General features: G+C 35.0%; 1 protein-coding gene across 1 annotated transcript in view; it reads left to right on the forward strand.

Annotated features, from left to right (window-relative positions):
- The window catches only part of LOC101746147 (meteorin-like protein), a 52981-nt gene that overhangs the window by 27797 nt on the left and 9416 nt on the right, over positions 1–15768 (forward strand). The window lies entirely within an intron of this gene.

The following is a 15768-nucleotide window of genomic DNA, read 5'->3' on the forward strand; positions in this document are numbered from 1 at the left end:
AATAAAGAATAAAAGAGTGTTTTTCAATCGACTACACGTACATTGTTTTATCGTGTTTTCCATTGCCGGGTCGAAAATAAATAGGGCAATGAAAACGCAAGTGACAACGTTAGCATTCAGTTCGCAAACCGCACGATTCTTTCACACGACTGTTTGCGTATTCGAGTCGCGGTCGCTCGTGTGAATCGCGACTATCATGCGGGTGGCTCTACAGACATCCAATCAGAAGAAAAAAAAACGAATATATTCAAGTTTCACTTTTTAAAGGATATTCGATCGGGAGTTGTTTAAGAGATAACAAGGTTAAAAACGAACGGAATGTGGAACTTTCCGGAAACTGTAAAAATTGTTTTTATACTTAAAAGAATATTCGGGTTACACTAGATTAACGCGAATATTTTAATCCTTTAAAAAAACTGTTTGACAATAAACTTTGATCCTGGATATGATTATTAGTAATAATTAGGAAGCAGGATTGATTACGTTTCAAAAGAAATCGTGGTTTTATTATGTAAGTTAGAAATATAGAAAGAAAAAAAAACTTGTGAGTCTGCACAGGTAAGGTACCACCGCCCTGCCTATTTCTGCCGTGAAGCAGTAATGCGTTTCGGCTTGAACGTTGTGGCAGCCGTTGTAACTATACTGAGACCTTAGAACTTATATCTCAAGGTGGGTGGCACATTTACGTTGTAGATGTCTATGGGCTCCGGTAACCACTTTACACCAGGTGGGCTGTGAGCTCGTCTACCCATCTAAGCAATAAATACAAAAAATATGTGTGAATTAATGGAGACAGCATAAGCGGTTGAATCAGTTGTATGATTTCCGGACAACAATTGAATAATTCAGTACAATGTCCAGAGCATTATCTTCGTACTTGCAACCTATTCTATATGTAAAGTATATCGCCTATTTACATAAAAAATCGGTTCAATAATTTCCTCTTATCTTATATATTACTTAAGGTGTTTTTTTTTTATCTTCAACTGTACCCGAAGAGCGATTTATCAATTTTTCTGACAACGAGTTTCTTAATAGTTATTGAAAGTTTTTACTTGTGCTGTTTTTACGATGTCTATTTATCTTTATAATTGCACCGTAATAAACGTTATTAAATGTAATATATTTTATTCTAATACTTTAATTGGATAATAAAGAAATTATGTAATTAATTTTATGTAAACGAAATGATTTATAGTTATTGTAGAGTACCTTCTTATGTTAATTCAATACATTGATATTTATTGTAGGCGCATCGTTTTTTTTCATTTATTTTAAAATGTCGTGTTCTAAATTAGTAAGATGTCTGATGTACTCATATTAAGCGCGACTATGCTAGTTTTGACATCTTGTGAGCAGGTACTGAATGTTTTTCACAACAAAGCAGTAAAACCGTGCAATGAAAATCGAACCCGCTAAAATTTTAATTTCCGTAATTATTATATACAAATGAGGCATCAATTTCAGTGTGGGTAGACATTTACGTACTGATTGATGTCTTTGGGATCCGATAACCATTTAACCTGAGATCATCCGTTTACCTATCATCATCATCATCATCATGAACAGCCCACAGTCGTCCACTGCTGGACATAGGCCTCTCCCAATCTACACCACTGAGCCCGGTCTGCGGCTCTCCTCATCCACTTCCTGCCTATGTATTATAATAAAAAAGGCATTTGGGTTCTACATGTCATAATGAAATGGCGTCGTTTGTCTCAAAATGCTACTGCTAAATATTAGATGGGGACATACCTAAAGGCCAACCATATAATCGTTTTTCAAAAATTTGGATAATTTTTGTTTAATAACATAAATAATGTTTTTTTAGTTTGTTATAATATTGAATGTTGCACAGATGCTCCATACAAACGTCCATTGAGTTCTTTGAAATTAATATCAATCGCTTTTCGTACAAGTTGACATGAAGTATGCGTTCCCTTTTGAAAGCTACATTGATATTGAACTGTCTTCAAATCGAAGTGATATATAAATGATCAGTTCAGAACAATAGCTATTCCTTACATCTGACATTAAATTCGAATGATTCTATAAAACGGATCCTCTTGACAGTGAAGTATGACTTTTCGAATTGTCAACATTTTGACGTACAGTCGCTGGGCAGCAATTATTGTGGTACCTGTCAGATAAGGGCGTGTGAACGTACCTTATCAATAGTATCTAGTATTTATGGGAACGACCTTATTGCGGTGGGAAATTTCTGTTGGCAGGTGTTCGAATGAGAAAAGTGCGTGATACGAATTGCCTGATTGAGATGGAAAGGTGCGATGTGATATAAGACACTAGATAAGATTAAAATCTTTTGAATGTTTTTTTTTTTTTTCGAAAATTGTACTTTAAGGAAAACTTTACGGTACGAACTTTTTTGTGCATAAGAGAAAATGTTTCTATGAGTCGATAGGCGTGACGAAAAACGTTATAATAGTTTTATAACCATAATTCAACAAGTAGATTAGGTATGTAGATATTTTAATGGAATTATTGGGCAACTATTAAAAAAATACGGGCATTATTTTACTGCTAAAACTGTCGTATATTTTCATGTATCTTATCCAATGGCATTAAGAGATGTGAGCATTATAGATGATGGTGATTTAAAAAAAATTAAGTTTCAGATATAAATAAAAGTTTTTTAAATACATTATTTTCTCATTAAGTATATATGTTTAAAATACTTAGAATGAGAAATCATTATCACCCCCAATTTAGTGGGATTAGCATTGGCAGTAAATAATATAACCAATGCAAAAAATATATATTTTAAAGTTTGAATATAAAAACATTATTTATTATACATCCGTTAGTTTAATTGTTCTGCTTTAATATAATAAAAAAGGAAAAAATATTCCAAACTTTCTATCACCAAATTATGTTGTCAATAAAAACGTTGACGGCTGCACATTATGTACATACAGAAATGATTTAAATACAACTATCTGTGTTTACACTTGTACGTACTATCACTGAATTATGTTTGAACTAACCTTATCGTATGCTTTTTACAATCTTCAATTTATTGGGATAAATCCACATGTATATATATATAGATCATCGATCGGTAATCAATTCCCACGATTTGGCGTTCACGTGAAAGCATGTAATCGCATGTCGGACTCATTCCAATCAAACATATCGATGTTTTCCCATGCTGTTCGTTCTTCGCAACGTTTTTTCACGGTTTGGTTAACAGCGTAACATCTGAATTACGTTGGTAATGGATTAACGGTCTAAGAGCTTAACCTATAATACGTTTTTACGCGAAATTATTTTAATGTCTTTATGATAACCGTGAGATTTGTTTTTATGAAGTAACCAGTGTAACTCGGCCAATCTTCTCGTGGCTGGTCTAGATTTACGAAAAGTATATGGATACTTATTTTTTGAAACTACTCATAAGTTCATGTTAGTATGATATGAACCTACCCTGAAATATTGCAAATAAAACTGTGCCACTTTTCATCACAATCGGTTAGAATGGTTTGGAAAAGCATAGGTAGCGGATAAAAGTACATACAAACATTGATTTGTATTTATATTATTGAGTCCTATGACTTTGAATTAGGTACGCGAGGGGAATAGAATATTTAGTTAAGTCCTTTGCATGAATATTTTGAGAGCAATTAAGAATAAGCAATGTCGTCCTCTTCAACCAGTTTATAATTACGTACTCTTCAAATTACATATAATTTGAAGACATTATGTCGGAAGGTTGATTTTATTTGAAAAAAAAAATTCGATCATTTCTGAAACAAGAACAAAGTTCAATAAACTTTATTGTTTAAACATTATAATTCGTCATAATGAAATTTGATATCCGGTCGATAGTTATACGCACACTTTCTGAAAATATTTTTAACGATGCCAGTTTTAATGTATGGGTTGTAACTTCTCGTGTTTAAGCATGAAAATCGAATAACAGTTTGTTTGTAGCGTTCGTTAATGTTGATGGTTTTTATTGCGCTGAGGTCAGCAGTTAGGGTACAGAATTCGGTCGTTTTGAATGTATTCGATATTTAAAAGTTTATCTGTCTGTCAGCATGTGCGTACATGTGCCGATGGTGGCGCCCGGTGACGTCTGCTCGGCGCCCGCATGTGCGCACTCAGCCGAATTTATGTCACGTTCCTCAAGTACCCACAAAAAATGACATAGGTATTATTATATTTTATAATAAAAGATTTATTGCCAACACTTGTGCGTAATTTCAAGATTGTGTTTCGTATTTTTTTATACTTGCCACATGATTTTATGACGCAGTTCAGGGTGTGTAATGAATTAGTATTGTTTTTTTTTAGGTTTTATCGAAACGCCTCATGTGTTCTAAACGAGCACATTAACCCTGCCAAAAGTCAAGGCTTATGTTACTTCCGACATACTTCCAACCTTTATATTTACCTTTATATTATAAGTGCTATGCTATATCTATTCATCTATCATATACTACACCTATATCTAATTTAAATTCGTTTTATGATTGGATTATAACAACAGTAGAAGTCTATGAAATCGGTTCCAAAGTTTTATTACTGGTAGGACGTCTTGTGAGTCCACACGGGTAGGTACCACCAACCTGCCTATTTTTGCCGTTATACTGTAAAAGTGGAGACCTCAGAACTCATTTCTGAAGGTGGGTGGCGCCATTTACGTCGTAGATGTCTATGGGCTCCGCTAACCACTTAACACCAAGTGGGCCATGAGCTCGTCCACCCATCTAAGCGGTAAAACAAAAAAAAAACGCTTTTTCAATTTTACACTATAATTTGTTGTAAATATGAATATAGAATAGAGTATATCACGGCGATTAATTTCTTTATGTTGTAGTGAATATTTCAAGTCGATATCTCAGTTGTAATAGAATAACGGCTATCATACGTTTTTCCTTTACGTAGCAGATCAACAAATCTTTAGTAAATTTAAAGTACACGTTACATGAGACTTCAACATCATAAAATCGGTATCATCAATGTAGTGGAAGTGAATTAAATATGTATTATCAAGGATAATTCAAAAACTATAACACAAACACATGTAATTAAGATGCGGTCGAATTGAGAGCCACCTCCTTTTTTAAAGTGAACAACAAACAAAAAGCTCACAGAATGATTGAATAATCATTTGTTTTGTGTGAAAAAGACTCCGCAATGCTTTCATGAGGCTGTGTAATTCCAGTAGGCATAGTTATGTTAGTCTAAAAATTTTATAGTGCGTTCGTATATTGATTACTTTAGAGCAGCCTTTCCCAAAGTGGGCGATAACGCCCCCTTGTGGGCGCTGCTGACCTAAAGGGGGGCGGTAAGAGACCCAGAAAAAAATGGAGACGATTTGTAATTTCATCTAGGAGGACTCTTAGACACCTACCGAGCTCTCGCTATAGTGGTTTTTGAAGTAGGTGAAAAAATGGGGAAATGAAAAAAAATATATACATAAAGTGGGCAGTAGACAAAATAAGTTTGGGAGCCCCTACTTTAGAGGCTTCTTACGTCAAGACTTTCTTTCCAGTATTTCCAGTGCAAACATGGCATTAACCAGTTGGGTCGATCGCAAGAATCCAGGTGCTCATTGTTAATTGTACAAGCGCCGCCGGTGTACCGAGTTCTGGATAGCGCTCACCGTTATCGCAAGCTCGGACGCATATGGTAAATTCCTGCCGCTCCTTTATACAACACAAACTCCCTCTAACATAAAACTTCGAAGAAGATTAACAGCATTAATCACATTAATTAAGGCATATGTGGCTAATTGTTAGGTTGGTAGTTTTTTTTTGCACTCACCACATTAGTGCCTGGACTATGGGTATCTATTTTAGCCCCAAATGACGTCACGTGTACAAAAGTTGCGTTTGGCGGAGGTTTATAAAGTTTGCGTGGGTAATTTGACAGTAAGCTATACGACTCCCCATTAAATTTTTCGACTTATAAAAAAGATTTTAATATTATTATATTATACACAAAAACTCAATTCTTAGTTAAAGCCCACAAATCAATCATTGCTTTTCATCAAAAGTATTTACATATATTTTCAGGTTTATTTACTTTTCTAGTAATTTTCTAGAAGATAAAAATATCTCCATCTTAGTTTTTTATGTTTACTGCATTTCGATTTTTTTCTGTGAAACGGATCCCAGATAGTTTTTAGTTAGTATTTAATTTAAAATACATTTTGGCTGATGTCCTCTCATCCGTTGTCTCTAAATTCGGAATCATCTAGACTCATTGACCACTATTTAGGTTGCAGTAAAGTATACAACTGCATTGGAAGTCGTTGTCTCGTCTCGGCATCACGTCAAATGTTTACAGAGTCAGTTAGGAGCGTCTCCGCTGCACTGATTGGACAGAGTACTTCACACCTACATACTTCACATATAATATTATATACACGTGTTGTTCACATGCTGCATGAAGAGAGGCTGTTACTTTTTGGGTTACGTATGGGAAAAAATAACATAAAGCGGTGGAGGTTTATTTTTTTTAACGTTCCACTGCTTAATTTATGTTTTTTTGGTTATCATATTAAATCTATGGTTTTTATAGTTTAATATAGCAGATGAACCGCCTAAAGTTAGAGAGTCATCATATCTATAAATGTTAACGCGCACACCGCTTTATCTTGATTGGTCGAAATCTCATTTGTGTTAAATAACAACTGACACTGGTAGGATGGTACTTAGTACTAATTCGTACAGGCTCAAAACATGTTCGGAATCAAAGCATGCACACTGCCTCCAGGAAGAACAAGGCATACAAATACTGCGTATGTTTTTTTCCGTACCTATTCGCTGGTAGCCTAAGAGGCTATTTCAACTACGCCCTGATGAGGCTAAGTATGTAATTTTTTATCGTGGTACCAATGAAAAATTGATATATCATTTCCCGAGGATCATCAATGGGAGTATTTAATTTAGTCTGCCAATGTGCAGGCATTTTACTGATCTTATCCCGCCTTCTTTAGGACACTACAATAAATAAAATTTCCGAAAGAATCGAAATTTAAACGAGCAATGTATAAAACCAATGTATACGGTAGGCAGCGCGGCTTGGCTTTGCCCCTGGTATTGCTGAAATCCATGGGCGACGATAACCACTCACTATCAGGTGGGCCGTATGCTCGTCTGCCTACAAGGGCAATAAAAAATAAAAGTAGCTGAAAGTTTGTTGGAAGGACTTGGTTGGGTTTTTTTAGTACTTTAGTGCGTAGTTTATTGGCAACTGAGCAAGCTGTCCATGCTATTAGAGTAATATGTATAAGTATATTGCCAATCGAATTCAAAAAGTTTATGTAATTATTTTATTGCTACCGATTTTCATTATGTAGTATGCACGGTACGCGCCAATCGAGTTCTTCGAGAGTTTCTTGACTGTTTTATTTCCGAATATTATTTCAAAGTAGGTGTCAAGGTATACTCGGAGGATTTCCATGAAACAATGGATGGTTGAACAATGGAGGCGAGGAACGCACGTGTACCATTGTATTCATATGTCGATATCCATGGAGCCTGTATGATTAAGTCTATACAATAGAAGTATTAGTCAGCATCAGGCACACCGAGTTTTCGGTCATAAAATCGGAAACACAATTAGAATTCGTTTCAACATTTCCTTCTTCCTTTAAACTTGACTTGAATACGAAGCGTGATTAAATGTTTTATTGGTTTTATCAATGTTTATTGAAAATGTGATTAGAATATTAAATAATGTTGTTTTAAAGTTGGTGTGGTCAAGAGAGTGATATAGGCTAACTTTTAACTGAAAAAAAAACACATTCACGAAAAACCTTTACTATCTTTAGAAAAAATACTTGACCACTTGGTAAAAATTAAATGACACATTTCCTTGACTACGCGGACTAAGACGCGGGTAACGACTAGTATAATATAAAAAATTGCTTCATTGCTGGTAGGTATTGGGAATCCCCACGCGCATCTCCATACACTTATCATACAATATAATTATTCAATCTCCCCTCTCATTTTGTGGGTGGAGGCGTCTTTTTTTGATGTCTAAATGCTCCGGTAACAATTGAACACTAGTATTTCCGATTACGTCACTAAAAATATTGTTACCTATCTGCGTTCTATCTATTAAATTTAAGCATTTATTAACACATAAACTTGTTATTTGATCTTGTTAAGAAAATATCGATATGAAGCGATTTGGAATAATGTTTTACAGTGATGACCAGTGACCATTGTATTTGAAATTCGTAGTTGTAGAGTTCGGTGAATCAATTGTGAACGATAACACAGGAAATCGGACGAATCTTACTAGGCTCATAGATTTAATCGCATTAACCATATATCTATCATATGTTGTAGTCGTCGTGGCCTAACGGATAAGACGTCCGGTGCATTCGTGTTGAAGCGATGCACCGGTGTTCGAATCCCGCAGGCGGGTACCGATTTTTCTAATGAAATACGTACTCAACAAATGTTCACGATTGACTTCCACGGTGAAGGAATAACATCGTGTAATAAAAATGAAACCGCAAAATTATAATTTGCGTTATTACTGGTGGTAGGACCTCTTGTGAGTCCGCGCGGGTGGGTACCACTACCCTGCCTATTTCTGCCGTGAAGCAGGAATGCGTTTCGGTTTGAAGGGTGGGGCAGCCGTTGTAACTATACTTGAGACCTTAGAACTTGTATCTCAAGGTGGGTGGCGCATTTACGTTGTGGATGTCTATGAGCTCCAGTAACCACTTAACAACAGGTGGGCTGTGAGCTCGTCCACCCATCTAAGCAAGCAATAAAAATAAAAAATATGTAAACAAAAGCTCTTCTAGAAATATTTCAACAAAGATCAAATCTTCTTTTTTTGATACACAAGCCACCAAGGATTTACTATAAGTGATGGATACAATAAAAAACATACGGATGACATCAGAGTTAAAAAATCTGATATTATTATGCTTATTCGAGCTTCGCGAGTTTTGGAGTTTAGAAATGCTACTTAAATAAAAAAAAATCTTAATATTCTGGAAGTTGATATTACTGTTAACAATTGGATACATGAAGTATGTGTAGTTTAAAAGGCTGAATGTATAATTTCTATTCCTTTTTCATGAACTTACGAAGATGGCTACCAAACAACGTTGCAGTGGTCAAGTCTATATAACACCCAACTCTTATCAAGAAATACTGTTGAAGACACTCTAAACTTATCGCCATACTGGGAAAGAAACCTAGTGTGTTCATGTCTTAGAACGTATTATTTAAACGGTTTTAACAGATTTAAGTCTTTGATCAAGAATAAAAAACACCATATATTACAGTTATGCTACTTAATTCAAGAGCTTACTCATTATGTTTTATTTTGAGAGATTTAATGCAAATTTAATATGGTGGTATTTTGTGGCGTTCCAATACCATTTTGTTTCAAAGCTGGCGTCAACGAGTTTATCGAGATAATTCCTCAATAATATTCCTCAGCATCATTTATATTTTTCACTACACGCATTGTTTTAAGGTCACTGGCAAATAGATAAAGGTTTGGTAACAAATAAATAATTAATTGTATAATATTTTATTTTTGTTTATGCATTGTAGACCCGCAATGTAAAGTGCATGCGCTTACGGTCATTCGAGATCATAGAACCAATGCGTCAACAGTATCTTATCATAAAAACCCATTATTCAAATTCGAGATCGCGTTTTAAAGTGCTTTCGTGGTAGGAATTATCAGTACTCGGAATACATGCTCTCGTTAAAGTGTGTTAGATATTTTGGCCCATAGACGCAACCCACTGAGTCTCTCGCCGGACCTTCTGTAGTGCTCAGTAGGGTCAGTGTTAGCAATTCTTTCAGGTTGAGATCGTGAGCTCATCTACCGGTCCGTGAGTAGTCGGAATAGCCCCTCGGGCTACAAACGATTAGTTAAAAAAAAGAAGGAAAAAATATATAATTCTACGTGCTGGTTCGTCCTGATTGTATAATGGAGACTCGTGCGGGATGGCGCGTGAGTGACCCCTGTCGCCGTCTTAGGTAGGAAGTGTGATTACAACTCCACAGCATATGCATACGGTTTTTTTTAGGGATTTTATGACTCGGTAACTAAGACCTTTAAGTCATGTCTTATTTTAATTTGTATTCTTATTTTTATGAAAAATGATAATATGGAATGAAATGAAATGAAGTGAAATGATGATTAATTTGAGACATTAATCAACTGGGATGAAATGAAATTAAATTAAATGAGATGATATGAGATGAAATATAATATCAGTAAAATGGTGGTCATTTATTAAGATTTTCTCAGTGGACTTTTTGTATGATCCCGAGAAGTTACGTCCAGCGGCTTTGTTTCATTTTCCCACATTTGTGCACTTTCACAGATATTAAACAGTTAATAAACCACCGTTATTACACATTTAAACCTGAAGAAACACTAAATAAACCAAAATAAAACAAATTACACAACTTCACTTCCCGCCAAAAAGTCCTATGCATATGGTTATTCAAACCGAATCTTGCCATCCACAGTGTTAAATTGTTAAATGCCCGAATAAACTTGGAATACGAGGAAAATACGCTAATGAACTTGATCTTACTTGAGTTATTCATTTAATTAATTGTTGGTATGAAATAAAATTTATTGATTGTGATAACTTTAATTTTACGACGCCGTATGCAAATAATTATTAACTGAAATAAAATGTTCATCATTAAGTTTATTTAGTTAAAAATGTACAAAAATTCAGCGTTCGAATCAAAAGGTTTCAATATCGATAATATCAAATGAAAACCGGTCATATCACAAACTAGATCACGGAACTGCTCTGGTAAGTTGTCTACAATCTACCAGTGTCGTGCCATGGACTCGACTGTGACCTAGAAACGAAAAAAAAAAACAACCAGTAAAACCTTTTGTACGTTCTTATAAGAGTTACAAGCTTTATGTGGGTGAGCTTGAAAGCTTATAAATCTTGTTGGCAGTAAAAAATGTTGTTATGTGTGCATGACGCGACAAGAGCAACTCCGACGTAACACAATGGACCGCATACGGTTCGTATTAAATTGTACCGCCTAACAGGCTTCTAATGTTAAAACAAAAAGTGTCACTACTTTGGTTTATTTCACTATAGTTGCCAACATTATAATTTGGCAATAAAATAAATGAAACAGTAATAATTCAAATTATAAACGTATTTTTTAAATATATTTCTAACAATATTTTTTTTATTGCTTAGATGGGTCGACGAGTTCACAGCCCACCTGGTGTTAAGTGGTTACTGGAGCCCATAGACATTTACAACATAAATGCGCCACCCACCTTGAGATAAGGACCTTCTAAGGTCTCAAGTATAGTTACAACGGCTGCTCCACCCTTCAAACCGAAACGCATTACTGCTTCACGGTAGAAATAGGCAGGGTGGTTCTACCTACACTACCTACCCGCGCGGACTCACAAGAGGTCCTAACACAAAGTAAAACTAAAAAAAACCATTGTCTGTATTGTATTTTATTTGGGAGATTTTTGTGTAGTTAATCTGTGTAGATTATGGAAATGCGCGGCAAAGCGCGCGAGCTGACTTGTAACAAACACCTTAGGGGTAGGGCCGCTTTATCGGCGCGGCATGGAGCGAGCCGGGCCTTGAAATACTATCTAAAACGTTTTGTAACCAACCCGTCCGAAGGTTTTGAAGTGTAAAATTTTTTTATATATCATTATTTTAGTTAGTCTTAACGGTTTCATGTACACTGTAATTAAAAAAAACGAGCGTTTCATCTTTCTAGATTAATCAAATCGAGAATTCGGGCACAGAGTACGCGTCATGTCTTGATTAATATAAATTACTCAGCCATTGCCACGTGCCTAAAGCGAGGAATGGACTCTTTGCATAGATTATGTAGTTATATTGCTACAATTTACATAAACTTCTTTCGATTTAATCAATCAACCTAACCATAAGTATTAATATTTTTTATATACCTACAGATATTTATTCTTGAATTTGGAATGTAATTATATTTTTTGTTGGTTTTTGACGTCATGTCAGCTTTGTTAAATTGTTATTGAATAAGATAAAAACTAACTTGTAAAAATATGTGTTTTTTTAATAGCTTTTCGGCACTAATTAGGTTTTTAACTACGAAAAGATTACATTCAGCTCCGAATGAAAAATGAGGCTATACGCACGCGACATTGTTATCTCTATGCTCCGACAAGAATAAATAAAACACTTCGTAGAAAAGACACATTTATTTTATTATTCTGTCGAGTCTAAACCTACGATAACGCTTTATGGAGACTGTTATCGTACACTAACGAACTTTCACATAAAAACAAGCGAAGATTCCTTCTTGTGGTCATCCAACAATAAACGCGTGGGTTTTTTTTTTTATCGTACTATCGTCAAATACCGTTAACAATAAGTTACTAACCTATGAGTGTATAGTAGGTATTTAAAAATTGTCTATTGGGAATTAGCATAACTTGTCAAATCAAGAATTGAATATTTTTAAGAATACAACTTTACACAATAAATGAACGTTCGATTCGGAGTTTTAAGGAAAACACATTCAACTTTATGATATCTCAATAAACCTCATAACAGAATAATGAAGCCGCTTTTATGGTTCCATTTTGTTTCTTCAATAATAAAATCTGTTGTAAAATCAACGAATATTGCTATATTCTGAGAATGCGGTAACTGAAAATTCCAATTTACAACTCTATACTTAGGTGGTTTGAAAAAAAAAACTTTAATTGGTCTACGCGCGTGACTTCATTTTAGCGGCAATTCTTTAGCTGAACCGAAAGAGAGGAACTTATGCGGCTTCTTCGTGTGAAATGAAACACACTATTTGTTGAAGGGTGACGTTAAGGTACATTTAGCTGCTTTTAGGTTTGTATCATACTGTCATTTGTCTGGTCCTTAATGACAGGGATTTGAATAAATAATCCTTGATTTTGTTTTTGTTTTTCTTAGTATAATCGTCCATACTGCATTAAGTCTTGAAAAACAACGCTGTACTGATTGTTTTTATATATTCATTCTTATGTACACAATCGTTATATGAACATGAAACAACTATATAAAAATATTAAAATGATTAATGTCGTTAAAACATGAATCGAGTTTTTTTTTTTATTATTGTATCCAAGAAAGTTTTATTGTTTTTGTTTACCTAAGGCATTAACAAAAACAAAAAAAAAACAAAAAAGAGTGTGTTCCGTAACGAGGTACAATCCGACACATCACTGACGCCTTATTTTTTGTTGTGGTTTGCTTACAAAAAATCTTTATGCAGTTTTATGTTCGTTGTAACTCGCGACGCGCGACTTGAAGATAATATTGAGGCATGTTAGTCGATATTTCGGGAACATAAACTTCAAATGAAAATATAGACAATAAAAAAGTATTTTCTACGGATTTCTGTAGCTTTCAACCTATCTCTGTAGTAAATCATTCGCAATATTCACAAACAGTAAAATTCTAGTATAGTTCTACATATCTCAAATAGCAATCATTCATAATAAAAAAAAGATGCAGCGGTGTCGCGATTACGTAATATTTTCCCAAAATACACCTTTACAATTATCTAGTCCGTTAAAAAAAATCTCAAGATATAGAACGATTATTACCATAGATTTCTCGATCAAAGAGAAGTAGAAAAATATTATGCGGCATAAAAATAGAATTTGCTTCAATAATCGTCGCTTATTACGTAGATGCTATTATGTAGATAATATCATCCTCCAAAAAACATTGATAAAAACGTAGTATGATCAATTCACTGAATCTTTGAATAACGAATTATCTTTATCATTGTCTAAGTAACGATTAAATTCAAATAAATTCTACACAGAATCATCTAGAATAAAAAGAACAGTACAAATTTGAATTAAGATTAATTATCAATGAATTGGTACCAATTCGAACAAATATATATTCGAACAGGTAAGCCTTTATTTAGATAAGTTAAAAAGGTTGTTCACCCCTGTAGCTAGGGTAGGTAGCTAGCTATGTTTCATGTGTGCAGCGCGCAGTGTGGCCACATGAGCCCCACACTTGTTGCTATTAGTCCATAATTTACAATGCGACACACATTTCAACGTTCACCCATTAGTGAGGATTAAGGAAGTCTCATGATGACGCGAAAGGATGTGACACACAGAAATGTAGTTAGTTACCTTGAAAATAAATAGCTACAATGCATTAAGTTTTTTAACGTATAGTGAAACTGATGTGTGTGATGTTCCACTGTGATTTTTGCTAATTTTAAGAAAATTCTCGGGAGATTTTTGAATGCTCGTTAATAGAAATTTTATCCTTAATGTATACATCAGGCTAATCTGTCCAGCCGTTCTCGAGTGCGACTCTGTCATACAAATTCCAATTAATTATGATTTCAATTTTTATATTAAATATTCTTTACTTCTTTGAATACTGTTATTAAATATGGTTCAATTTTAAAACGTTTGAAAACAAAAGCGTCTTAATAATTAATTCATTCGATTTTACATTGCCAAACATCGATTACCATGAGATAAAGCGTCTCTCAAACGTGACGATGCATGTTCTTGAACCGAAAAAAAGAAAGTCGTCAAAGCGCGGGCCACACAGACAATACAATTTAACATAAAGCGTTGCGTTATCGTTTTATTGGTCTGGCGTCAGTCCGCGTTAAGCCTTCGTGGTATCTTTTATAGTGAGCCCTGTCGTATATTTCAGGTTTATAATGTGCGACGGTGCGCTGTGAGCGGCGCGCCGTGGGCAGGGCGTGGGCGCTACTCCAGAATTGCGGCCCACGTGCCGCGATCTCAGATACCATTGTCCGTTTCGAGCTTGTTTACGAGAGCGTTCCTCCAGATATCGCCCAGAAATGACACTTTGATCGCGTGCCACCATCTCACTGAATTTGAACGTGCACTTTCCCCTACGAATGAACATGTCTCAAATACGTAATGAATACTGCTCTTGCTAGGGTTAGCGTTGGCATTTCTCTCAGGTTGAGCCCGTGAGCTCACGTACAAGTCCGCGCGAATCTAGGCAGTAGTAGGCAGCGGCTTGGCTCTGCCCCTGGAATTGCTGAAGTCCATGGGCGACGGTAACCACTCACCATCAGGTGGGCCGTATGCTCGTCTGCCTACAAGGGCAATAAAAAAATATTATTTTTTCCTCATGTGTTCTATGTAACGAACCGCTTTTTTTACCAATGCATACAGCCAGTACCATTTTACCAGTGTGTTAGCATTTAGTGTGAAATCAATGTATATGTTACCTGTAATGTTCTGTGCGGATGTATAACATGTTGGTACCCAATAAATAAAATATAATAACTAACGAATAGGTAGTAAAAAAAAACTGATTTAATGGTCACAACAAAAAGTATGCGATTCGTGTCTTGGAAATTGCCAATTGAAACCCTAGAGAGAAACTGTTAGTTAACGGTACAACCGCAAATAATGATTGAACAACGGCGGATTATAGTGGGGCTATAAATGTATATTGAGTCGTAAACGGTAGCATTTAACAAATATTTCAGAGACATCTATTAATACCGGACAAACGGACCCGGTTGTTTCTATGGTTACGTCGTGGAATACGTAATGAGATTTCCTTTCAAACATACGTATTCGGTAGTTAATATAATATAAACCCCTATCGTATTACGGAACCAAGTATTTTAATGATTTATTAAGAATTTGATTTATAGAATATTTATTTACGACGACTATATGATTTTTATCTCTAATTTTAATTTTAATAATCCTTATCTTAATTGTTATTACTGCGTGTGCTTATATATG

The sequence above is a fragment of the Bombyx mori genome, chromosome 17 (assembly GCF_030269925.1).
Source record: "Bombyx mori chromosome 17, ASM3026992v2".
Taxonomy (NCBI): domain Eukaryota; kingdom Metazoa; phylum Arthropoda; class Insecta; order Lepidoptera; family Bombycidae; genus Bombyx; species Bombyx mori.